The sequence below is a fragment of the Delphinapterus leucas genome, chromosome 10 (assembly GCF_059928025.1).
Source record: "Delphinapterus leucas isolate spDelLeu-1000000601 "Yukka" chromosome 10, BTC_Dleu_Yukka2, whole genome shotgun sequence".
In the NCBI taxonomy this organism is placed as follows: Eukaryota; Metazoa; Chordata; class Mammalia; order Artiodactyla; family Monodontidae; genus Delphinapterus; species Delphinapterus leucas.
In genome coordinates this window covers 22,482,853-22,508,373 of record NC_143138.1, presented here as the reverse complement: position 1 = coordinate 22,508,373, position 25,521 = coordinate 22,482,853, and the positions used below count along the sequence as shown (strand labels likewise).

General features: G+C 40.7%; 1 protein-coding gene and 1 long non-coding RNA gene across 4 annotated transcripts in view; one reads left to right on the top strand and one right to left on the bottom strand.

Moving 5' to 3' along the window:
- Positions 1–416: 416 nt before the first annotated feature.
- Positions 417–25,308, bottom strand: LOC149748174 (uncharacterized). Its single transcript, XR_016394570.1, has 3 exons — positions 7,969–25,308; positions 7,517–7,747; positions 417–6,595 (listed from the first exon to the last, which is right to left on the bottom strand). It is a non-coding gene; the product is annotated as an uncharacterized LOC149748174 (long non-coding RNA).
- TRIM26 (tripartite motif containing 26) overlaps positions 25,252–25,521 on the top strand; it is a 22,683-nt gene continuing 22,413 nt past the window's right edge. For 2 of the 3 annotated variants that reach the window (XM_089918495.1, XM_089918494.1), the window contains exon 1: positions 25,252–25,387. The gene's annotated coding sequence lies outside the window, so the exon portion shown is untranslated. The remainder of the gene's footprint in view (positions 25,388–25,521) is intronic. The other variant, XM_022562163.3, reaches the window with a different exon arrangement.

Sequence of the window (25,521 nt, the reverse complement as noted above, 5' to 3'; positions counted from 1 at the left end):
GTATGTTCTGTTTAGGTGCCGCCAACCCCAACCATCCTCTCAACCCCTGTGACCCCCTAGCTGCTCGTCCCTCTCACTGCAGTGCCCATGCTGACTCCCAGCTCTCTTGGGGCAGAATTTAGAAGCAGGTAGGCACACATATCCCTCTCTCTTTACACTCTACAAGCCACAGTAACGTTTAATAAGTTTCCCATTTTCTAAAATTAGCCAAGTTTGTTTTCATCTGCTTATACTTAAGACTACTAATTTAATATTAAGCTAAGTATCTATTTCTACCACCTCAAAACACAGCTGACATAAGACTGAACTGCAGGTCCAAGTGACCTCCAAAAACTCATATACACCTGAACCTCACATGGCTTCCACTCCCCGGCTTCTTACTGCAAAAATTATCAGAGCATAGCAGAAAGAAATAAACCAATTCCCCCTCCAGATAGCTCAAGTCTCATAATGTATCAACGGTAAGCAGGTATGAGTTGCAAAACATTTACTGCTTCCTCAGCTGCTTAGAAGGATGGCAGGAGAAATTATGTGACAGAAAAGGTGCTCTAGAAATGGATATGGATGTTGTAATCAATTCCTATTCGTGGCAGGGGCTGCAGTCCTATGATATAGTCACTCGTTCTCATACCTTTATCTCAGTGGCAGGTGAAGAACCAAATCAAAGGCAACTGAAGGAAAAATTAATAATTAACACGCATTTTAATAAGTACTTTAAAGACATTTCAACCATTCCCTTGTAGAGAAAGCAGCTCAAGCGTTACTACTCCCATTTTAGAGACAAAGCGGTGGGGACAAGAGAGTCCTGACTACCATAAGGCTCCAGTCATCTAAGCGCATTCAGAAACCCAGCAGGACCACCTAGCTGAGGCAGCGAGTTGGGAATGATGTAAAGGAGCAGAGGATCAATGAAAACACCCAGGGCTGTGCCCAGGAGGTCTCCTCTCAGGGTCCCAGCGTAAGTCTGGATCTCATGCAGTCAAGCCACAGGAAAAGGGAAATTCTCCCAGTGAAGGAAACTGAGAATTCATAGAGAAACTCTTGAGTTCTGGCATTGGTAAAGGTTACCTTCCCACCATCATAATCCAGAGCAGCTCCAGTCAGCCTTGGACAGTAGGACAGGATCTGGCAAGGCTCAGGGCCGGTGCATATATAGACCCCAGCTGAAGACAGCTGCGGAGTCCAGAACCCCTCCTCGGGGGTGAAGCTGAGAAACCCTCTTCTCACCACTGACTCTCCTGCCGCCCTCAGCAGGCAGAATTCTGGCCACATTCCATTGTCCTGCGACCATTCCCCTCTGACTGCTCCTTCTCACCTCTATATCCAGGAGAACTAGACCCATCAGGGATGCCTAGAAATCCACCAAGATAGCTACTGCCAAACACACCTCTGCTTCCACCCCTGTATTTCACTGCTTCTTCTTCCTCCTCTGCTCCCCACCAGATCCTGTCCTCTGTCACTTCCTGATACACTTTGCCCCGCGTGAAGCCCTTACTGCCCAGCACACCAGGCTCCGGATCAAATCGCTGACCATCCTGCTATGTGTTCATCCACAAGCCAGTGAATATCATGCTCTTCCCATTTGGAAACGCTGAGAGGTAGCCATTGACTGTCTGGGAATTCAGGATGATCCTCACTGTGCGGACAAGGAGACAAAGGTGTGGCATCACAAGAGACAGCAATTGAGATTTATCCCATAGGTTCTGGGGCCTTTATGACCATGGGGGTAGACTCCTCAGGGGAGCAGGCCAGAAACTGCTTGTGACATTGTGCTCATAGTATTAGCAACCATATCTGGAAAATGAAGAGAGCACAGAAAATTCAAGGGCACAGGCAGTGTGATGAGACTTGAGAGGGCAAAATGGTAAGGACTGAGATGACTGCAGCTGCACAACTCTGGGGAAAGTTTTGTGGGTTTGAAATCTGAATTCTCAGGATAAAGAATTTGGGTACATTTGTCACACGAAGACCTTCCTCTTTAAAATGAAAGAGCTGACCCATAAGTAATGGAGCTTCATAGGAAAGCTGCAATTAGCAAACTTCAGCCACTATCCCCTCTAGATGCTCACTTGTTTTATATTCCAGATCCCTCATCAATTTTCCTAGAATAAAAGTACCAAAGGACAGTAAGCAATTCTGACACCACATCTTCTAGGTTAAATTCTCTTAATGTTGGCTAATATAACTTTAAAAGATGACAGGGCACCATGAAAGCTCAAGTGAAACAGAGAAATCAATTCAGGAGACACCCATGTAAATATGCATGCCAACATCTGATGAACCCACCTGGTGCTTCATTAAAGAGTACCTTCGGGCATATTCCCTGTTTTTAAAGTAAGCCCTAAACTTCTAGCCCTGAACCACACTATTTTTCTCTAGTCTCAAAGATACTCTTTTAGATTAATTCTCCCAGTATTCTTTAAATTTTTAATTGTGGTAAAAACACATAATGTTTACCATCTTTACCATTTTTAAGTGTACAGTTCATTAATATTAAGTATATTTAAATTGCTGTACAACCATTTTCCAGAACTTTTCCATTCGGTTTTTTTGGTATTTTAATTAATTAATTAATTATTACATCTTTATTGGAGTATAGTTGCTTTACAATGGTGTGTTAGTTTCTGCTTTATAACAGAGTGAATCAGCTATACATATACATATATCCCCATATCTCCTCCCTCTTTCGTCTCCCACCCACCCTCCTTATCCCACCCCTCTAGGTGGTCACAAAGCACCGAGCTGATCTCCTTGTGCTATGCGACTGCTTCCCACTAGTTATTTTACATTTGGCAGTGTATATAGGTCCATGCCACTCTCTCACTTTAAATAAATAAATTTATTTATTTATTTTTGGCTGCGTTGGGTCTTCACTGCTGAGTGCGGGCTTTCTCTAGTTGTGGCAAACGGAGGCTACTCTTCGTTGCGGTGCACAGGCTTCTCACTGCAGTGGCTTCTCTTGTTGCGGAGCACAGACTCTAGGCGCATGGGCTTCAGTAGTTGTGGCTCACAGGCTCTAGAGCGCAGGCTCAGTAGTTGTGGTGCACGGGCTTAGTTGCTCCATGGCATGTGGGATCCTTCCGGCCCCGGGCTGGAACCCGTGTCCCCTGCATTGGCAGGCAGATTCTTAACCACTGTGCCACCAGGGAATCCCCAGAACTTTTCCATTCTTCAAAACTCAAACTATATACCCATTAAACAACAGCTCCTCATTTCCCCTTCCTCCCAACCACTAGTCTACTTTCTGTTCCTATGGATTTGACTACTTTAAAGACCTCAAAATGGAATCATACAGAACTTGTCCCTTTGTGACTGGCTCACTTCACTTAGTATAATGTCCTCAAGATTCATCCATCTTGTAGCATGTGTCAGAATTTCCTTCCTTTCTTAAGCTGAATAATGTTCCATTGTCTACACATTCCATATGCCACATTTTGTTCATCCATTCATGCACTGATGGACATTTGGGTTGCTTCTACCACCTGGCTATAGTGAATAATGCTGCTATGAACATGAGTGTGCAAATATCTCTTCGAGATCCTGCTTTTTATTTAATTCTTTGGAAAGTGGAAATGCTGGATCATATGGTAATTATATTTTTAATTGTTTGAGGAAATGCCACACTGTTTTCCATAGCCTTCCAATTTTCTTTTACCTCACTGTTAAAGGTGAAATATCTTTTTACCAACTCTGAGACCTATTGACTATGATTCTACTTCAGTCTAGGTAACATTCTTAGACTCTCATGTGGAATGCTCTCTGGTTTGGACTTGCTTAGATTCCCTCCCCGAAGTCCCTGTGTGGTGTGAGTGATGTGCACAAGAGCAAGGAACTCTGAGAAGTCACCGCCACAATCAAAACCTAAGGAAACATTATAGAGAAAGTAAGAAGTTTTTCTAGGCTCAAACCCCTTCCTTTACCGTGGAATCCTTTGAGTCCTTTCTCTAAAGAAAGAAGTTTATCTGAAAATTCTTCTGTCCGCTTTTTGATTGGAGGACTGATAGGCTTTTCAATCCAGAACTTCTTCCGGGGATATCTAGAGAAAATGAAGTCACAGTTAGAACTCCTGAGAGAGAGGCATGATTTCTCATCGTCAGCAAGTGCATGTGCACAAACACCAGCAATGGACCAAAGGGGCAGAGAGTAAAAGCTTCATTTCAAAGTGCTCAGTTTCAACATCAGACTCAAAGAGTAGATATATAGAGTTCTGAAGAATGGGCCATGATCCAAGGATTCTCTACCCACCAATATGTCATTTATAGACAATGTTAAAAAAGAAAGAAAGCCATTTTCTGCCTTTGAAAGTCTTTGAAACAGGCTACTAATACTACAACTTCTAAAGAAATTACCTGAGGATATAAACTAGATAAATAAAATTAAAATGAAGCTTTTTTTGTTTGTTTTTTTTTAGCCGCACTGTGCGGCACGTGGGATCTCAGTTCCCTCACCAGGGATCAAACCCGGGCCCCCTGCAATGGAAATGTGGAGTCTTAACCACTGGACCACCAGGGAAGCCCCAAAATTAAGCTTTAAATATACATTTTTAAAAGCTTTAAATTTAAAATTAAGGTATAGCTGGGCAGACATATATAAGCTAAATACAATATGAAAGAAATCTGAGGTCTTGATATTATCAAACAGGATTAAATTCAAGGCAAAAAAATATTAAATAAGACAACAGAGGGTATTTTATGTTAGTAAGAAGATTATAATCCACAATTAAGATATAACTCTCTTTAAAAGAAAAGAAAGCATCAAAATATAAAAAGCATAAACTATAAGAATGCAAGAAAAATCGGCAAAAATTTATTGCTAATAGGAATCTTTGAGTGACTTCTTCTAGTCCATGACATATCAAGAAGTAAAAAAATAAGTATCAATACAAAATACCTAAATAACAAAATTACTAAGGAAAGCCTCATGGAGCTATATCAAATCCTATTCTAAGAACCCAGAGAATGTACTTTCTTTTTAAGTGTTTAGAACTGTACAAAAATCTACAACATACAATACAGAAAGCCTCAATAAAGTCCAAAATGGTAGAAATGGCAACCAACTTGTGTGATCACAAGATTTAAAAACTATGAAGCCTGAAACTACTAGAAAAAGAACCCAGAGCCACCGACAGATATCCTCTTTCTTAAATCTTATGTTAAATAGCAAATCATATTTAAAATTTCAAAATAGCTAGAAAACAATAAAAATACCAAATACTAGAAATTTTGGCCTATGACAAAAGCAGGGCTCATAGATATACACACACAAAAATAAAAAAATATTAAAAATGGAAAAAAGGGAGAGGCAAGTAGAGGAGTCAAAAGTAGAAATACACAAAACAAACAAATATATTGACATAAAAAAATTAAATTTAAGGACATTATTTGGCAAATTATGCAACTATTTTTGAAAATATAAATGAAAATTGTGATATTCCGGGAGCTATAAATACTAAATATTCCAATTGAAAGTGTCAGAATGAATTTATTTAAAAAGAAAAACAAATTTATGTTCTTATAAGAGGTACATTAAAATAACAACCGAGAAAGGTTGAGAGTTAAAGGATAAAAGGTTAAATAGCATGCAAACACTAATCAAAAAAAAACTAGAATACCTCTACTAATATCAGACAAAATGCTTTCAGGCAAGAAGTCTTACCCATTCTGTATCACTCTCATTTCTTATATAATTGCTCATCTCTAATTGTCTCTGTCTAGTCTCCCCAGCCAGAATCTGCTAACCTATCTCATTACACCCCTTTCTACCCAGTAACTGGTCCACAGTAAACATTCAGTATATGCCAATAGTCCTGGATATCTCTGGGATGAACAGTGTATTACCAAAATACCTCCCTTTTATCTCTGTTCAAAGCTTCTGAGTATCATGTGGGTATAATTTTTGAAAACTGTCAAGAGGGAAGACATATGGGAACATATGTATATGTATAACTGATTCACTTTGTTATAAAGCAGAAACTAACACACCATTGTAAAGCAATTATACCCCAATAAAGATGTTAAAAAAAAAAAAAAAAAAAGAAAACTGTCAATGTTAAAAGCCTAACACACATTCCCTCAGACCCACTGTTCAAGAACCCATTATCTCTATGACTCATATAAATGTCCCTCTTCTTATGGTCAGGCAGAGAGCAGGAAACCATCACTAGCAAGCATGGAGGACAATCTGATGATGAAATGTGCTCTACAGAATATGAGGGAAGCTGTGGCCAGGAGAAGCAGCTGGGAATCTAGTACAGAAAGAACAAGAGGAAATCGGGTTTTAGAAACAAATGTGTATTCTAAATTTTCTCTAATACTCTCCCATAATCTCCTCCCATTTCATTTCTCCCTATCCCATTACCATCCTAACATAAGTTCCATGCCAATAATTTTTCTAGAACTCCCTCCCCCGTTCTATGGAACACCTTTCAACTTACCCTTTCTAGAAGAACCTCTCTTCCTCCAAACAACACCTTTCCAGCTCTTGCCACATTTCAATAAGTTATGGTGACAGAAAGAAAAAACAAAGGAACACCTAAGTGGTTAAAAAAATTAAAAAAAGCAAGCAGCACTTACCTGCTTATTATGTTGCTTGGGTCCTAGAAAGGAAGAGAAGACAGACTGTCATGGAAATAAGGTTCCCAGGATCTGACACCATTCCCTACGATGGGCTTGCTGGGGAATGGGTACACAACAGGACTGTACAGAGAATTTTCTGATGAGCCTGGACCTGTTCTGTTCTCCACTGTAGTATCAGTTTATGTGGACATATGTTTCCACCATCCTTTTCTCTATTTGAGTGCTAGACTATCCCCTCCAAGAAACCTTCCTTGATCTGTCAAGAATCCTATGGTCTACCAGGTTAAGACTGAAATCTCAGCCTGCCTTGGAAGGCCTCTACTCATTTGACCCCATCTTACCCGTCTCATCTTCCCTCTAACTTCTTCCTCACTTAAGCTGACTCCTCCAGAAAGGTAGCTCCGTTCACTCTTTGTACCCTTTCTACCTTCCAAACGATCTTCCTCAGCACCCACACCCACCCTTTTATTATCACACTCATTAAGTTTACTACCACATTCATTTATTTCATTCTAACCAATGCACCTCCACCAAATGGAATGTTCAACTCCTCCTTCCTGCTAATCCAAATCTTTACATTTTCTTCAAGGCTGCCATTAAGAGCTGCTTCTTCCTTGAAGCCTTCCCTGACTAAACCTAGTCTTTTCCAGAATTCCTGGGGCTTCCTGTCTGACCACAAGATTTAACACTCGATTATTTCTTATAATTATAAATGTATAGATCTTACTATCTCATTGTAAGATCTGGGTCTATTACAGTCCCTTGCCCACTGCAATTTGGGACTTAAAACCTATTGCTTTGCTGATTAACTTATTAAAGAACTCAACAAATGAGAACAAAACCTTGTCTCTCCTGACTCCTTGTCCAAATCTCATGCTAATGGAGGGCTACACTGCATCCTGGAGCAAGGGGACTCAGGTACAGTTTAGTTGGTCGCTCACCTGCGAAAGTTCAAGTGCTGGCTGCCGAGCCTTCTTCTCTAACTCAGAAATCAGGGTCTCAAGCTGGATGACCTCCTCAGAGCCCTTGGTGACATGGCTGTTCCTCCCTTCAGTGAGCTCTTGCTCCATCCCATCCAGCCACTTCAACAGGTACTGCTCCCTTTCTCTCAGGAACTGATGGCCCTGCTCAAACACTGATGCTATGTCTTGCTTGTGGTTCTGGAATTTTGCCTGCAGTAAAGGCAGAAAGGGGTAGAGGATTTCTTCTGAGAGGCTAGGAAACACCAGAACATTTGTGAGATCTGGAAATAAGTTCAGAACAAGAATCCCTTTCATCACACCCTCCTTCTCCCCATCCTTCAATATCTCCCCTCCCCCTGACACACACAAACACACACACACTCTCCCACCCAACAGAGGTACACAGAACATTCACTTGAGACTTCTCTTACCAGCAGGGCCTGAATCTCATCTTGTCCCGTAGACTGAAAATTCCGAATCCTGTCCCTGTCTCCCTTCAGAATCTTCAGATGGTTTAGAATTTTACCCTATGGAAATAAACATGGGTAATATTAAGATGAAGATGAAAATGCCCTCAATAAGAAAAGAGATCTGCAAAATGATTCCAGAGTGAAATCAGATAGTGTTTGACCTTATGTAGTATAATAAGGTAACTAGGATGGAATAGTTTCTATCCTACTTAATGAAGAAGAAACAAAGTGAGTGCTATGTTAACTTAGAGCAGTTTCTCAGAAGTGAGATAAAATGAATATTAAACTTATACTGTACCGTATGTCAATTACATCTCAATAAAACTGGAAGAAATTAAGTGAGATAAAATAATGATTTATTATCATTGCAAGTACTAAGACTTATAGTGTAGTATTTATTTATACTTACTCTTTCCACCACAAATATAGACAATTTATGTTAAAATTAATTGATAACATGGAAGTAAAAAAGAAAATCAACACAAAAAGTGAAGGAAAGTATATGTACTAACTCCAAATCATTAAGAGAATGACTAAACTGGTTTGAAGAGTCCCATCAACCAAGGAGAAAAGGGAAATACTGAATCACATTAATTATTTAGCTGACAGGAGAAAAAATACTAATATGTCAGAAAAAATAATAGTTTCCCTGACATTAAATTCTGAAAGAAAACTTATACAAGATGCAATATTCTCAAAAATATTTTTACAACAATAATGTGCTAGAAACACACAATTCGAAGCTACGTATCCAGAGGGCTATCAAGAGCGCTGGTATTCTGTACTGCTGGTTGAGACTTGATTGATTGCCTCAGAAACTAAAACATCAAGGCAATGGGACAGACTTGCTATTATAAAAGATACGAAAACAAACCAGTTTATTATTCAAATGCAAAGGATAACATGTTGCCAAGAACTTTCCATGCTACAGAATTTGAACCTTCACCTACACCTGTTAGAATGGCTATTATTTAAAAAACAAAAGATAAATATTGGTGAAGATGTGATGAAAAGGAAACCCTGGTACACTACTGATGGGAATGGAAACTGGCACAGTCATGGAAAACCCAATGGATGTTTCTCAAAAAATTAAAAATAGAACTACTATATGATCCAGCAATCCCACTTCTAGATATTTACCTGAAGGAATTGAAATCAGGATCTCGAAGAGATATCTACCCTCCCATGTTCATTGCAGCATTATCCTCAATAGCCAAGATATGGAAACAACCTAATGTCCAATGGATGAATGGATAAAGACAATGTGGTATATACATACAATAGAATATTATTCGACCTTAAAAAAGAAGGAAATCCTGCATTTGCAACAATACAGGTGGACCTGGAGGACATTATGCAAAGTGAAATAAGCCAGACACAGAAATTCTACAAATACAGTAGAATCTCACTTATATGAGAAATCTAAAAATAGTCAAACTCATAGAAGCAGACCATAGAATGGTGGTTGCCAACAACTGGAGGGGAAGGAAAAGGGGAGGTGATGGTCAAAGGGTAATAGTTTCAGTTATGCAAGATAAATAAGTTCTGAAGATCTACTCTACAGCATAGTGCTTATAGATAACAATACTGTGTTATATAATTAAAATTTGCTAACAGGATAGATCTTATGCTAAGTGTTCTTATCTCACACACACACATACATACACACAATAACATAATAATAATAATAAAGCGGGTGGGAGGAAACTTTGGGAGGTGATGGATATGTCTATGGCCAGCTACTGAGCTTGTGCGCCCCTAACTAGAGAGCCTGCGTGCAGCAAAACTACTGAGCCCACGCACTATGGAACCCACGCACCACAACTACAGAGCCCACGGGCCCTGGAGCCCGCGCACCACAACTAGAGAGAGAAAATCTGCACACCACAACTAGAGAGAAGCTCGGCGCACCACAGTGAAAGAGCCCACATGCCTCAAAAAAGATCCCACGTGCCGCGACGAAGACCCAACACAGCCAAAAATAAATAAATTAAATAAATACATAATAAATCTTTAAAAAATTGGACTGCAATTTAAAAAATCAGTATATTACATATAATAAAGAGTAAATGGTACTTAACAAAACTTGTGTTTTAGTGTGTGTGTATGCGTGTGTGTGTATGCGTATGCATGTATATTAGACTGGATTGTGAATTAATTTCTTACTGTGATGTTTCAAAAAATGTTTGAAAACCCTTAGTTTAAACCATGATGATGAGCTTTTCCAGGCAGAGTATGAATAACAGACCTATGATTGAACATAGTGGTTTCTAATAATCTAACCCTCATACTCTCAAATGAGTTTTAAAATATAGCCCTAAATTTTTGTAATTCTTATTCTCTACTGTTGAATCATTTAAAGCAATTTATTTCTATTTTTTAATATTTTATTTATTTATTTATTGGCTGCATTGGGTCTTAGTTGCCACATGCAGGATCTTTTGTTGTGGTGCGCAGGCTTCTCTCTAGTTGTGGCGCCCGGGCTCCAGAGTGCATGGGTTCATTAGTTGGCGCACTGGGTCTTAGTTGTGGTACATGGGATCTTTCGTTGCAGCACATGGGCTTCTCTCTAGTTGTGGCACGCGGGCTTAGCTACCCCATGGCATGCGGGATCTTAGTTCCCTGACAAGGGATAGAACCCATGTGACCCGCATTGTAAGGCGGATTCTTTACCACTGGAAAGTCCCTATGGTCCATTTCTTAAAATGCTGTTATAACCCACAAAATTGATGCCATGATACAAGGTATTGCAGTCTACACTTTGAAAAACATTGATTTAAACCACAACAACTTTATCACTAACCCTGACCTCTACCCAGAAATGCAAACTCTAGGGAGCTACAGAAGCCTACTGTATCACCACTTGAATATACCACTTGCACCTCAAATTCACACCTCCAAATGCATTATCTTCCTCATTGTTCCTACTCCTCAGTAAAAGGTACCAACAACCACTCCATGACCCAAGCCAGAAGCTAGGTGTGATTTTAGACAGCTCATTCTCTTTCACTACTACCTCCGATATCTGGTCACTGAATTAAATAATACAATGTCTGAAATAAAAATTTCACTGCATGGCCTTAACAACAGAATGCAGATAATAGAAGAAAGAGCCAGTGACCTTGAAGGCAGTGCAATAAAAATTATCAAGTCTTAATAAAAGAGAGAAAAAAAGATTTTTTTTAAAAAAGGAGAAATTCAGTGACCTATGAAATATCAAAATGTCTAACATTCATGTCATTAGAGTCCCAGAGAAGGGAAAGAAATTGGTAAAGGAAAAAAACGTTTAGAGAAAAAAATGGCTGAAAACTTTTCAAATATGGCAAAAGACATAGATTTATAGATTCAAGAAGCCCAGCAAATGCCAAACAGAATGACTTTAAGGAAAACCACCCCAGATACATCATAATCTAACTTCTGGAAACCAAAGATGAAGAAAAAATCTTGAAAGCAATCAGAAGAAAATAACATATCACAATGAGAGGAAGAACGATTCAAATCGTTCAGATTTGAATCCAAACAGATTTCTCATTAGAAACCATAGAGGCCAACAGACAGTGGGGGAAACATCTGTAAAGTCCTGGAGGAAAAAAACCTGTCAGCCCAGTGAAATGTGCTTCAGAAATGAAAGCAAAATATAAATATTTTTAGATGAAGGTAAACTGAGAGAATGTGTCACCAGCAAACCTGCCCTAAAAGAATTGTTAATGGAAGTTCTTCAGGCTGATGTGAAATTCCAAAGGGACCTTTGGAACTTCAGCAATAGCAACAGAACAGAAGAAAGAGCAACAGAAATGGTAAATATTTGGATAAATACAGTTGTCTATTTTATACCTCACAAATTCTTTAAAATATGTAGGACTGTTGGAAGCAAAAATTGTAACATTGTTAGTGAGATAATGTATGTAGATGTAATACATATGACAACTATAGGGAAAGAAACCTATATGGTTGTAAGGCTTCTACATTTTACTTGAAGTTGCAAACTTTTAACTCGAAGTAGATTTTTAACTCTAAGGTATGTATATTGTAACCCAGAGACCACTACCAAAAAGGTAATATGAAGAGATATAGCCAAAAGCCAATAAGTAAGTTGATGTGGAATATTAAAAATATTAGAATAAAAGAAGAGAAGGCAGGAAAAGTGAAATAGAAGAGTAAAAAACATAGGGTACAAAACAGAGATGATAAAATGGTGGACCCAAGTTCAACAATGTTAATAATTACATTAAATGTGAATAGTCTAAACACACCCATTAAAAGAGATTGTCAAATGTTTAAAAAAAGACCAAACTATATTTTATCTCCAAAAAAACCCACACTAAATATCAATATAATAATATACTAAAAGTAAAAGTAAAGTATACTAAAAGTAAAAGAATTGAAAAAGATGTACCATGCAAACACTAACCAAAATAAAGCTGAAGTAGCTATATTAATATTAGATAAAGTAGACTTCAGAACACGCTATGTTACAAGGGATAGATAGGGCTATTACTTAATGATAAAGGGGTCAATTCTCCAAGAAAACATGCTAATCACAAATGTGTGTGCAACAGCAGAGCTGCAAAACACATGAAGCAAAGACTGATGGAACTGATATGAGAAATAGACAAACCCAAAATTGTGTCGGAGACTTCAACACTCCTTTCTCCAAAACTGAGAAAAATTAGACAGAAAATCAGTAAGGATAAAGAAAACCTGAACAACATATCAACTAGCTTGACCTAATGGCAATGACAAAACACGCTGCCCAACAAAAGCAGAGTATACATTCTTTTCAAGTGCATATGAAATATTCATATAAAGGAACATATTCTGGGCTGTAAAACAAACCTTAACAATTTAAAAGAATTGAAATTACACAAACTATACAAAATATGTTCTTTAACCATGATGGAATTAAACTAGAAATAGAGAACAGAAAAATATTTATAAAATCTCCAAACATTTGGGGATTAAACAATGCACTTTTACATAAGCCATGGTGAATAGTATTGTATCAATGTCAATTTCTTTGTCTCCTAAGATGTTATCACTGGCAGATGATGGGGAAAAGGGTACACAGAGGTCCTCTGAGCTATTTTCATAACTTTTTGTAAATCTTAAACTATTTAAAAATAAAAACTATTTAAAACTTTAAAAAAGAGAAATAAATAAAAATGAGTGAAGAAAGCCTATGTGATCTATGGGACACCATCCAAAGAAACAAAATCTGAATCACTGGTGTTCCAGAAGGAGAAGAAAGGGAGACAGGGACTGAAAAACTATTTAAAAGAAATAATGGCTAAAATTTTCCCAAACCTGGGAGAAATTTGAATATTCAAGTTCGTGAAACTATTAGATCACTCCATTATTTCAGTCTGAAATGATCTTCTCTTAGACGCATTATAATAAAACTGCCAAGAATATAAGATAAAGACAGAATCTAAAATAAGCAAGAAAGAAGATTGTAAACTACAAAGGCACCCCTATTAGGCTATCAGTGGATTTCTTAGCAGAAATCCTACAGGCCAGGAAAGAGTGGGATGATATATGCAAAGTGCTGAAAGAAAAAAATTGCACCTGACCCTGGATGGGTGAACCCCGCAATACAAAGGGTAAAACCTCCACCTGTAGGTCCAGGAAACTGGGAGCATGGGTGCCCTGCGTTGCCAAGCAACTGTAGGGCTCACCCCCCGGGCCACAAGGGACTCTTAGAATGTTGTGACTGATAAAAATATTTTGCATGATGTGGTATAAGGCTTAAAATTATGTAATTAATATTATAAAATTATAATGAGCTTAATATTATATGCTGCCTTGACATTGGGTAAAATTGGGGGAGCCCTGAATGGCCTAACTGCAAGTTCCCCTCCCCACTCTGTTCTTGTGGATAAGGGCCCTAGCCAAACAACCCTCCTTATCAAGGGGACCAGGCTCAATTCCCAGGAGTTGGCCAAAGGTCAGTCATGAAAACAGGCCCTTCTTGGGAATGTGCAGGGTTTGAGCAACTCAGGCCTGCTGAGTTAACCTTTCCATCACAGATACTTACTCCAATATGGATTTGCCTTTTGTGACTGGTTCACTTCTTCCAGCTTTACAACTGTAACCTTGCAGAATGCCTTGTCCATCACCATGGTATGCTATACAGCATCACATCTGACAAGTGACATATTTTGCAGCAAAGGAAATGTGGAAATGGACTTATGCCCGTGGACTTCACTGATCTTAACACATGTCCCATCACCTAGAAGAAGCTGGCTTCATAAAGCTGCGCAATGACTTACTTTGAGGCTCACTTACAGCACCAACTGGAAGATGACCCCCTAGGAGGTTAGGGTGCTATCCCAAAGGAAGCAATACGTGCATTAAACCAGTGGCCAACTGTATTCCTTTCCTACTGGTGCTGTAACAAACTACCACAAAGCAGCCTGCAGGGGCCTTAAACTAACCCTACCCCCACTCCACACAACCACAACCACATGCCCTAGAAAACAGCCCACAGAATCACAAGCAAATGTAAGTTCCTGATACGACTTCCCTAACAGTCTCCCTTTACTCCCAGAACCATTCCCCGTGCACACCTTAGATAAGGCAGGTGCCCCAGGTCCTGCTTCTCTCTCTGTCTGCACTCTCTCTTAAACTTCCTCTGTGGCCCCTTGAGGCATGCTACGTACCTCCTCCAGCACCTGTTGTTGAGCCATGCTCACCATCTAGTACTCTGTGCTCTACTTAACAGATGTTAATTTAACAGTCATAACGATGAGTCTTATGGGACAAAAATCAAGATGTCAGTAGAGCTGGTTTCTTCTGGAGGCTCTGAGGGGAGGATCCATTGTCCTCACTTTTTCAGATTCGGATGGCCAGATTCCTTGGCTTGTGGTTCCTTCCCCTGTCTTCGAAGTACATCACTCAAGTTTTTTATTTCTTCTTTTTTGTAGTCTAATTTCATTCTGCCTCCCTCTTATAAGAACACTTGCGAGCACATTTAAGGCCCACCTGGATAATCCAGGATAATCTCATCATCTCAAGATTCTTAACTTAATCACATCTACAAAATTCCATTTGTCATATAAGAAAATATTCACAGGTTCTCGGGATTAGGGTATGAGTATCTTTGAAGCCCATTATTCAACCTACACACACTGCACCCTCTGGCACCCCAAAATTCATGTCCATCCCCAGTGCAAGATATATTCACCCCATCTCAGCCATACTGAAAGTCTCAGCCCATTACAGCATGAACTCAAGTTCAAAATCTCATGTATATATCATCAATTCAGAAGACCCAAATCTCATCATCTAAATCATTAAGCCAGGTATCAGTGATCTCTGGGTATGATTCATCCTGGGGCAAAATTCTACTCCAACCATGGACCTGTGAATCTAGAAAACAGGTTATCCTTCTCTCAAAATTCAGTGCTGGGACAGGTATATGAAACAGCTGTGTTTCCTATTCCAAAAGGGAAAAAGTGGAAGGAAGAAAGGAGTCACTGGTCTGAAGCAATGTTAAAAGCAGCAGGGAAAATTCCATTTGGTTTCAAGGCCCAGAAATAATTCTGTGGCTGGCAGCTCCATCCTCTGGGCCTAAGGCTCTGCCCTCAGAGTCATCCTTCCTTTTTTTGGAAGGGTAGCACATACATGCAACTGAGTAGTTTTTGCAGCCTGTTTCTTGCTTGGGAAAAGGTCTCTGGTGCTTGGCCTCCCACTGTGGACTGTGGAGGCTCATACAAGGAGGTGGCCGCTTACTCCTGCAGATGCTGGTATTACTACTGGGGGTGGACAAACTACAACCGCTCCTGGCCTTTGGAACGCAGCCTTGGACCTTGCTAACACCTACTTTTCTATAGTCCTCCAAACAGGATCAGTTTTTCTTTCTTTAGCAAGTCATGCAATATATTTTTGCTATACTTCCACAGGGGCTTTAAAGTATCGTTCAATACGCCATCAATGGGTTGAATAAAGCTCAGCACAAGGTAAGCCACTGATATTATGCGGATAGCAATCCCCAGTGAAGAAACTGTTCAGCTCACACTGCATACCTGGCTAAGGCTGGGTGGGCCTCGAGTGCGGATAAAATCCAGGGCTCTGTATCTTCCTTGGGAGCCATTCAGACAGAGCTCAAAGAGACCCTCCACAACCCAGAAAAGATAAATTGTTAGCCTTACAACCTCCAACTGCAAAGAAAAATTGCCCTCACCCTCCTGCCAGTATCTGATTAACTTTTGGATATTGGGGACAGCACTTTCCTGAACTTTGTACCAAATTCCCAGACAAGAAACAAAATTTGAAGGGGACTCTGGTAACAGGAAGTCACAAAATCATCCGAGCAACTGTAAAGAAGTCCTGCCGTTGGTCTCCCTGCCTTTTCAGGCCTCACAGAGCAATGGGCGCCTGTGACCAAGCTCCCCAGCGTCTCTGGCACAAGATTCTTCCAGCACCTGCCGGCCCCTGGGCTTTGGACTTTATGAACTTTCTCCCTGCGGAGCAGGACAGCCCTTTGCACAGCAGCTGCCAGCTGTTCCTGATCCAGAAGGAAGGCTGATCCTCTGGTCAAAGGGAAAGTTGTCACTCTCCAACTAGGCATCCTCATTCTGCTATGGGGTCTACTGTGGTGGGAGTATAGATAATTTTTTGGTTTTTTAATCTTCCTTGGTTATTAATTTTCTTTGTTTAAAACTTTTTGAATAGTAAGGGACTCACATGATTCACATAATCAAAGAGTATAAATATATAACCACAAAAATAACAGGGTTTATGGGGAAAATAGGGTTTTGGGAGACAACTCACAATCTATACTTCTTTGTAAACTTAACACTAACAAAACAATCAATAACAATCCAAATAAAAACACTAGCATTGTTTTTAAAAGACTTGTTAAATAGCTAATAGATAAAGATTATGATATGAGGTAAAGGACTTTACTGTTATTGAAAAAAAAAAGGTAAAGATATGTTGAGAGGGTAAGGAAAGACGGAAGCTGGTGGTTTATGGAAACAAGGCAGGGGGTCGTCACCAACAGAAGTTGCAGGATAAGCAGTTGAGACTTTGCACAAAAGTAGGTGTTGATGATGGGTGGCTTTGGCTCATTGTTTTGTGTTTGTTTCTTTTGCACTGGCCTTGTTTGGTTGTCTCGCTACCTTCTTTCTTTTATTGAGAAGCAGCTTACAGAGTTCCAAATACAACCTTGTGCCACGGAGCAAAGACTGCACCAAAATCATCATTTTCTATCACTGCAAATGGGTCTCATTTCTACTTAAAGCAGAAGACACCTAGGAAAGCTCTTGTAGGGCAGCCTAATGACATTTTTCTTCCACACTTCTGAGGGGTGCATCAGCAAAAAAATTTGTTGCCATTCCTGTGTAGAATCGTACTGCAGCAGCATTTACTAGTCTCGTCCTCAAAACATTCATGAAGGGACTTCCTTGGTGGTCCAGCGGTTAAGACTCCATGCTGCCAATGCAGGGGGCCCGGGTTCCATCCTGGTCAGGGAACTGGATCTCGCATGCAGCAACGAAAATCCCACATGCCGCAATGAAGATCCTGTATGCTGCAGCTAAGACCCGGCACAGCCAAATAAATAAGGAAATATTTTTTAAAAAATTCATGAGGGCTTCCCTGGTGGAGCAGTGGTTGGGAGTCCACCTGCCAATGCAGGGGACATGGGTTCGTGTCCCGGTCTGGGAAGATCCCACATGCCGCAGAGCGGCTGGGCCCGTGAGCCATGGCTGCTGAGCCTGCGCGTCCGGAGCCTGTGCCCCGCAACGGGAGAGGCCACAACAGTGAGAGGCCCGTGTACCGCAAAAAAAAAAAAAAAAAAAAAAAAAAAATTCATGAAGATCGGGGTAATTATTTAATAAGTACTTCAAGATAGAGAATGTGTCCATACTGAGTGGAGAGGAAGGAGGTGGGGTGAATGGCATTGTCTATAGCATCATATTCCCGCAGCTTGCTCTGCTCAATTACATTTGCTACTTTGCATTCAGCTGCTGCTACTCAGAGCAAAACATTCACATGCTGGGACAGTTGCATGCGACACAATGCAGCTTCCGCATTATGCTGACACCATTTCCTTATTTATCCATTTGTCTGAAGAAGTGCTCATTGTCACAGTAGACACAGTGAAGGCTCTTGCTCCCAATCCCGTCCACCATCTGCCTAGTTCAAGCCTCATCCCCAAACAGGGAACCACCTTCTTTAGTTTCTTGTGTACCTTCCAGTTTATGAAAATATCAAGAGATTCTTGGTTCCCTCCTCTTTTTTTTTTTTAAACACAAAACTAGCCTATTATACACAATGTTTTTCACCTTGCTCTTTCCACTTGCAATATATCTTGGAGATCTTACCAAAAGTACACAGAGAACTCCTGCATTGTGATTAGTTTTTCATTGCATAGTATTCCTGTGTGTGTGTGTGTGTGTGTGTGTGTGTATAAAATTTTAGCCAGTCCAAAATTGATGGATGCATGGATTATTCCCAATCTTTTGTTAAAGACAAACTGCAATGAACAAAATAGTACAATTTTTTTGCATGTGTATAAGCATATCTGTAGGATGAATGCCAACAAATGGAATTGTGGAATTGCAGGGTTTAAGAGTATATACACCTACAATTTTGACACACATTGCCAATTGTTTTTCAAAAGGTTTGTCCTAAGTTGGATTCTACAAGCAATAAATGAAAGGGCCTGTTTCTTCACAGTCTTGCCAATCAAGTGTATGCCAAACTTTTGGATTTTTGCTATTCTGACAGGTGCAAAATAAAATCCCTGTGTAGTTATTTGCTCCTTCTTTATTATGAGTGAGGTTGAGCATTTTTTCATGTTGAAGGCTATTTTGTTTCCCTTTCTGTGTGAACTGTCCATAGGGATCCTTTATCAACATGTAACATAACAAATATTTAATTTATTTATTTTGTCCATTATTTGCCTTCCCCCAGTAGAATGTAAGCCCCCCTGAAATTTTTGTCTCTCTTGTTCTGCTGGAGCCCCAGCATCTATAAAAGTACTTAGCACAAAGTAGGTGCTCAATAAGTATTGGAGGATGAATAAATGGATAAAGAGCATATGCAATAGATGATCCTGGGATAATCAGATAACCATCAAGAAAAGAGAAACAAATCCATATCTGGCTCCAAACATAAAAATGAATTAATCCAGGTATACTAAAGGCTTAAATTTGAAACACAAGACTTTTAAGTGTTTATAAAATAATACTGGAGATTAACTATGTGATCTTGGGACAGGCAGAATTTGTTAAACTAGACCCAGAGTCCACAACATAAAGAATGATAAATTCGGCTACTTTAGAATGAAGAACTTCTCTTCATCAAAAGACACCATCAAGACAAGCCAGAAACTCTGAGAAGATATGTGTAACACATACAATCAACAAAGAATTAGTCCCCAGAATATAAGAAAAAACAAATATCTCCCATAAATCCACAAGATAAATTTTAAAACAGCCCAATAGAAAAATGGATAAAAGACATAAGAGGCATTATACAGAAGGAGACATACAAATAGCAAAAAAAAAGAAGAAGGAAAAATGAAAAATTCTCATCCTCATTAATAATTAGGCAAATGGAAACTAAAACTAAAATGAGATAACATTTCACACACATCAGATTGGCAAAGAGTTGAAAGTCTGACAATACCAAGTGATGCTGAGGATGTGGTTCAATTGCAACTTCATCTGCCAGTGGAGGAACAGTAAGAAATACAACCCCTGGGGGATAGTCTTGCCTCACTGAGTAACACGACATATATGCACATTCTAAGCCTCAGAAATTCTACTCTTGGTCACATACCCTAAAAAGTCTTGCAGGTGTGTGCCAGGATACATGTATGAGAATGTTTATAGCAGCATTACCCATAATAGCAAAAAGATGGAGACAAACCAAATTCCAGGAACAGTAGAGTGGAGAAGAAAAAAATGTAGACTGTTCATATTTGAAATACTACACAGCAGTGAAAATGAATGAGCCAAAGCTAAATGCATCAAGATGGTGGATCTCAAAAACAAAGACAACGAGTCACAGAGCACATACAGTGTGATTCCATGTATACAACGTCCGAAAACTGGCAAAACTAGGTGATGTGCTGTTTAGGGATATCTACATGTGTAAAACAATTACAAAGAAAAGCTAATGACTATCACAGAAAAGCGCGTTGAAGCTTACCTCTAGAGGAGAGAGGGAGTGATACATCCGTTAGGGGCACACAGTGAAAGGTGATGGAAATCTGATTTCCTAGAATAAGAGATGAGTGCAAATGTCTACTTTATTATCTTCTTCTTATTTTAAAACATATACATGCATTATATGTACTCCTTCTAACAGATGATATATTTTGATATATTTCACAGTCTTTGGGAGGAAGGAAAAGAAATGAAGCAATCAAGTACAAACAAGATTTCCAGTCATGGGAGCAGAGAAATGGAGGGAGGGGTTGGCTAAGCAAAAATCCTTGAAAAACTTATGGTATCAAGGAATTTTTTTTTAAAATGAGGGATACTATAATATGTGTGTATGCTTATGAGACTAAGTCAGTGAAAAGGTAAAAAGTGATGATACAGGACGTGGGACATCACAGAGGCATAGTCTTCGAGAAAACAGAAGGGATGGGATCTGGCCTTGTTAGTGAAGGTGCCAACGAGGCTCACTGGACAGGAGGGAAGTCAAGGTGGTTCTGCCACAGTTGAACTTGCTGGAAATATGATGTCTAGAGTTTCCTGGAAATCTGCCCTCTGGAACTTCCCAGAAATCCACCCTCTTGGGTGCAGGAGAAAGCTGTTCACACCAGGGTGAACAATATAAAATCTCCCGAGGGGTTGCTGCTGGCGCTGTTTGTTGATGACCACCATGCATGGCAGAAGCTGGATGGTAGGGAGATTTCCTGTGCTTCAGGAGCTGGTGCTGGAAAAGCTGGGCGCTAGCTTTAGGAGCCTGGCAAAGAGCATACCAGAACCAGGAAGCAAAAATCGTTTTCCCTGTAATGACTCTCTAGTGCCGTCTAGTGACAAAGCTCAGTGCCTGCTGGCAAAGGAAAAATATTTAAATGGCTCAGGTGCATTTCGGAGCTGAGAAACAATAAATACATAACCAATCCCATGGGGAAAGAGTAATCAGGATGACAATATCTGAACCTTCCATCAAACTTCCCATCACTCAAAGTGGGGTGGAGATCATATATTTCTTCGTGTGATGCAATAGGTACACAGCAGCACTTATGGAATATTTCCTGCCTTAAAAAATGGGACTCGAGGGACTTCACTGGTGGTCCAGTGGTTAAGAATCTGCCTTCCAATGCAGGGGACTCGGGTTCGATCCCTGGTTGGGGAACTAAGATCCCACATGCTGCACGGCAACTAAGCCTGGGTGCCGCTACTACTGAGCCCAGGCCCGTGAGCCACAACTAGAGAGAAGACCGCGCGCCGCAACGAAAGATCCCACGTGCCGCAACTAAGACGGAACGCAGCCAAATAAATAAATATGGCACTCAAATCTGATAAAGCCTCTAGATCTAACTACCAGTTACAAGAAATACAGGGGATAGAGAAACAAGTTAATTGACACTATGAGGAAACCAGGCAAATCCAAAATGTAGAACATTTTACAGGATAAATGAACAGTTTTCTCCAACATATTAATAGTATAAAACTAAAGGGAGGGTGGATTGCTATAGATAAAAAAGGATTAAAAGACATAATAATAAAATGCAATGTATTGTCAAAGTATAATTTTCAAAAACTTAAAAACAGTGGTCTTAGACAAATATAAAGAGCATTTATCAAGGAAGTATTAACAAGGGGACCAGTAAAAAAGAACTATTTCAAAGAGATTAAAAAAAACTTAATATACATGGGCACTGGACATACATCTTTTATATCTCTACTGACTAATATTCATGTACATTGTTATTGACCAAGAATCATTTGTATCTATATTATTTTTCTATAAATTCACATCTACCCTTAAAGAATATGCTAAATACCCTAAAATAATAAGTCAAAGTAAAACCTCCCTAGAGAATGAGATAATTCTTTCATGGGCCTGTTGGAAAATGCTCCAGTGTTACACAGAAAGGACACACAGTCATCATTTTGTCTATGTCCAAGTTTGGAATTTTCTTTTTCTTAATAGTATGGACTTTGTTTGCATCTGGATTCATACAACTCAAATGCAAAAAGACATCTTTAAGAAAATCAAGGAATTTGAATTGGTCTGGGTACTAAATGATATTATGAAAATATTGAATAATTAAATGAATAATTTTGCTTGGTGCAGTAATGGCTTTTTGGTTATGTAAGCAAAGTCCCTATCTGTTAGAAAAGCATGTGGAAGTATTTACAAGTAAAGTAAAACATGTCTGTGATTTGCTTTAAAATACTCCAGTTAAAAAAGAAAGTGGGGGGAGGGAATAGGTGAAACAAAACAACATGTTAATAACTGTTGAGGCCAAGTGGTTCATGATATTTTCTCTACTTCTGTGTAGGTTTGAAAAATTCCATAATAATTTTTAAAAATTTAATGATAGTATTCTGCTTCACACTCTGGGGTAACTGCACCTTCACCACATAAGGTTTAGAATTCTTAGTTTTAAAGTTAAAAGTTGAATTTCTCATTGTTTACTATACAGCATATTTTCACTAACTTTTGAACAAAAAGATGTTTATATAAACATCCCTAAAGTTGGAATATAAAGTATTTTAAAGAACAACTCAAGTCATATAAGAGATTGGCTCAGCCTATGCCTTCTTTCTGTTTAAAACCCGGCAGTCAATGCTGTTAGCATTCAAAATGCCTTTCTTTTTCCTTTTGAAAGGGACAGTGAAGCCTGTTATTTTTTTAGCCCATAGCCAGGTCTTAGCACAAAAGCAGTCGGTTCTTAGTAGCATACATTTATTTCTTTGTTAAACCTTTGCTAGAAAACAGACATATAGGCTTAAAACCAGTTTAGCTTATGTAACTTTTAGCTTTTCCTTTAGAGATAGTCATTTATTCTGGCCCTGATAACAAGGTATCCTTCATATGAAAGATTCAAACAAATTCTTTGCCTCTTTACCAGTGGGAGCTTCATATTTTTAAGTACTTTTGTTTAGAGGCCTCTTTCCAAGCACTCTAACATTCTTCAGACCTTGAGATTTCTGAAAGCCATATTTTAACTCAATAAATATGGTAAATAGTAGGAACATACCTACTAAATTTTCTTGCTTGATTTAAGATTCTCATTTCAAATGCAAGTAATTATATCCTTTGGGCTAGTCAATACTTATAGACAGTTTCAAAGGTTTTACATGTATTATCTCATTTAAGCCTCACAATGATTCTATGAAGTGGATATAATTATTATCTCTTATTTTTCAGAGAAAGAACCTGTGACACATAGAGGCTGAGCAACTCCGCGGAATCACAAAGAAAGTGGCAGAGAGGAGGATCCCAGCCCATGCAGAGCCAAGCAGAGACTTGACTTGAAAGCTAAACTCCTAACCAGCCCCATATGATGCTCTGGTCTCCAGCTGGTATGAACACTGGGCTGGAGGGCTGGAGGAAGGAATTTTGGCTCTGCCCTCAGAAACTTGGGGCAGTGAGTCTGAGCACCCAGTAGCTATAGGGGCGGATACCACTGTGTGCAACTACAAAACTGCCTTTGACGGTACAAAGCAAGCCTTGGAGTCACCATTGCCCTTATTTGGGCTTGAGAAGCCGCATCAACCAAGGTGTAGTGTGGTGGGAGAGGGGAGTGCATAACTGACACTTCAGCCAAGCAGGGCCATAGGGCTTTAGAAAGCTTCTAGAAATGCCCAAGCAGAGCCCATTCATTCAATATACATTTATTGAATGACAGTCATGTGCAGGGGAGACAGGTGATGTCTCCACCCTCATGGGGCTTACATTGCTCAGGGGTGGGTGGCGAGTGGGGAGTATAAACACATTGACAAAGAAATGAACAAGATGCTTTGGAATGATGGAAAATGTATGACAAAAGTGAAACAGACTGGATGGTGGAGGAAGGCCTTTCTGAGATGTCAAGGGAGCAGAGACATGACTGACAAGAAGCGGGCAGCCATGCCAGGGGCTAGGGCAGGGAGTTTCAAGACCAGAGGGGTTGAAGCACAGGGACTTAGGGAGAAGTGGCAAGAGGGAAGTCAGAGTGATAATCAGGGCGGTTATGTCAGCCCCGCAGGCCCTGCAGAGGCCTTCCTGTCTCTCTAAGTGGGCTGGGAAGTTATCAGAGAATTTCAAGCAGGGGAAAGGACCTCTGCGGCTGGAGGATGCACGAATGGCCTGTGGGTGGGGCAAGTACCTCCTAGAGACAAGGAGGGGACAAATTAGTAGCACGAAATCATTTAAGGAGCATTTTAAACATTTCCTCCAAAACACCAACTAAAAGAGTAGGTAGCTGGAGGGCCTATGTGCTGAACGCGGTGACTCTCCCGCTGGCCCAGGGAGACTGGGCGATTTTCATGCGGCGGTGCCTGGGACACGGCAACGACTACACAGGAGTCGAGCGAGCGGCCAGGGACGCTTGGCGTCGTCAGCTTCCCGGGCCCCGGGTGGCGTGGACGCTCGGGAGCCTCAAGGAAATCTCCCCACCGAGGATCCTGGGAACCTGAGTGTCCGTCCACTTTGCGGGCTGTGTGGTTTCTGAATCCAACGCCAAAGAGGGAAACAGCCCGGGCCCTAAACTCTTGGGATCTCTGTCGAATGGGGACAAAAATGCCTGACTGGTTTAAAGATATTTTATGTAAAGCGCCTCATCGTAAGCGCCTCGGAAATTGTAGTTAATTTCTGCAAATAGCCCCCTGAGACTATCTGCTTGGTAAGATTCTGCCTGGTCCAGGAAGCAAATTTAGGCCACGTTGCGGGCAGAGTCATATTTAATGTTGAGCACCTGGCAAACTCGCTTCGCCGCCTAGTGCCCTCCGACCCTCGTCCAGACCGGGGCGGGAATTGGGAAAGGAGGGATTCTGGGGTCCCAGAGTCCTACGGAGATGTCTCATTAGGCCTCAAAATTCGACTCCCTTCCACCCCGTAGAGCGGGAGCGCGCACCACGCACCGAACTCCGGCTGCGGCAGCTGCTAAGCCTCAGCTCCGCACGATTTGTTTCCCTTTCTCAGCCCCTGCTGCCCCACCCACCGCTGCGGCCCAGGGATTTGCCCAGTGATCAGTGACGAAGAGGGAACTAAGGCTCCCATTGGGAGGCGGCGTTCGGCAGGGACCAATCCGGGCGCTGGTCCGGGGAAAATCTCGGTGGAGGGCTCCAAAGAACCCGGAGATTACCGGGCGGAGACGCGCCGTCGCGCTGGGTGCTGGCGGAGGAGAGCGACCCGGAACTGACCGCCGCGGGAAAGAAGCGACACCAGCCCGGGATTCGCGGCTCGGAGCTGGGGACCGGTGAGTAGGGGGCGCCCGGTGAGAAATGCAGCAAAGCAGCAGTCACACACGCGCCCCGGGGTCCGGGCAACCGAACGCGGCCGCGCGAGCGGAACGAGGCCGGGCCGGCTTGGGAGAAGGGTGAAGTTCGCGGC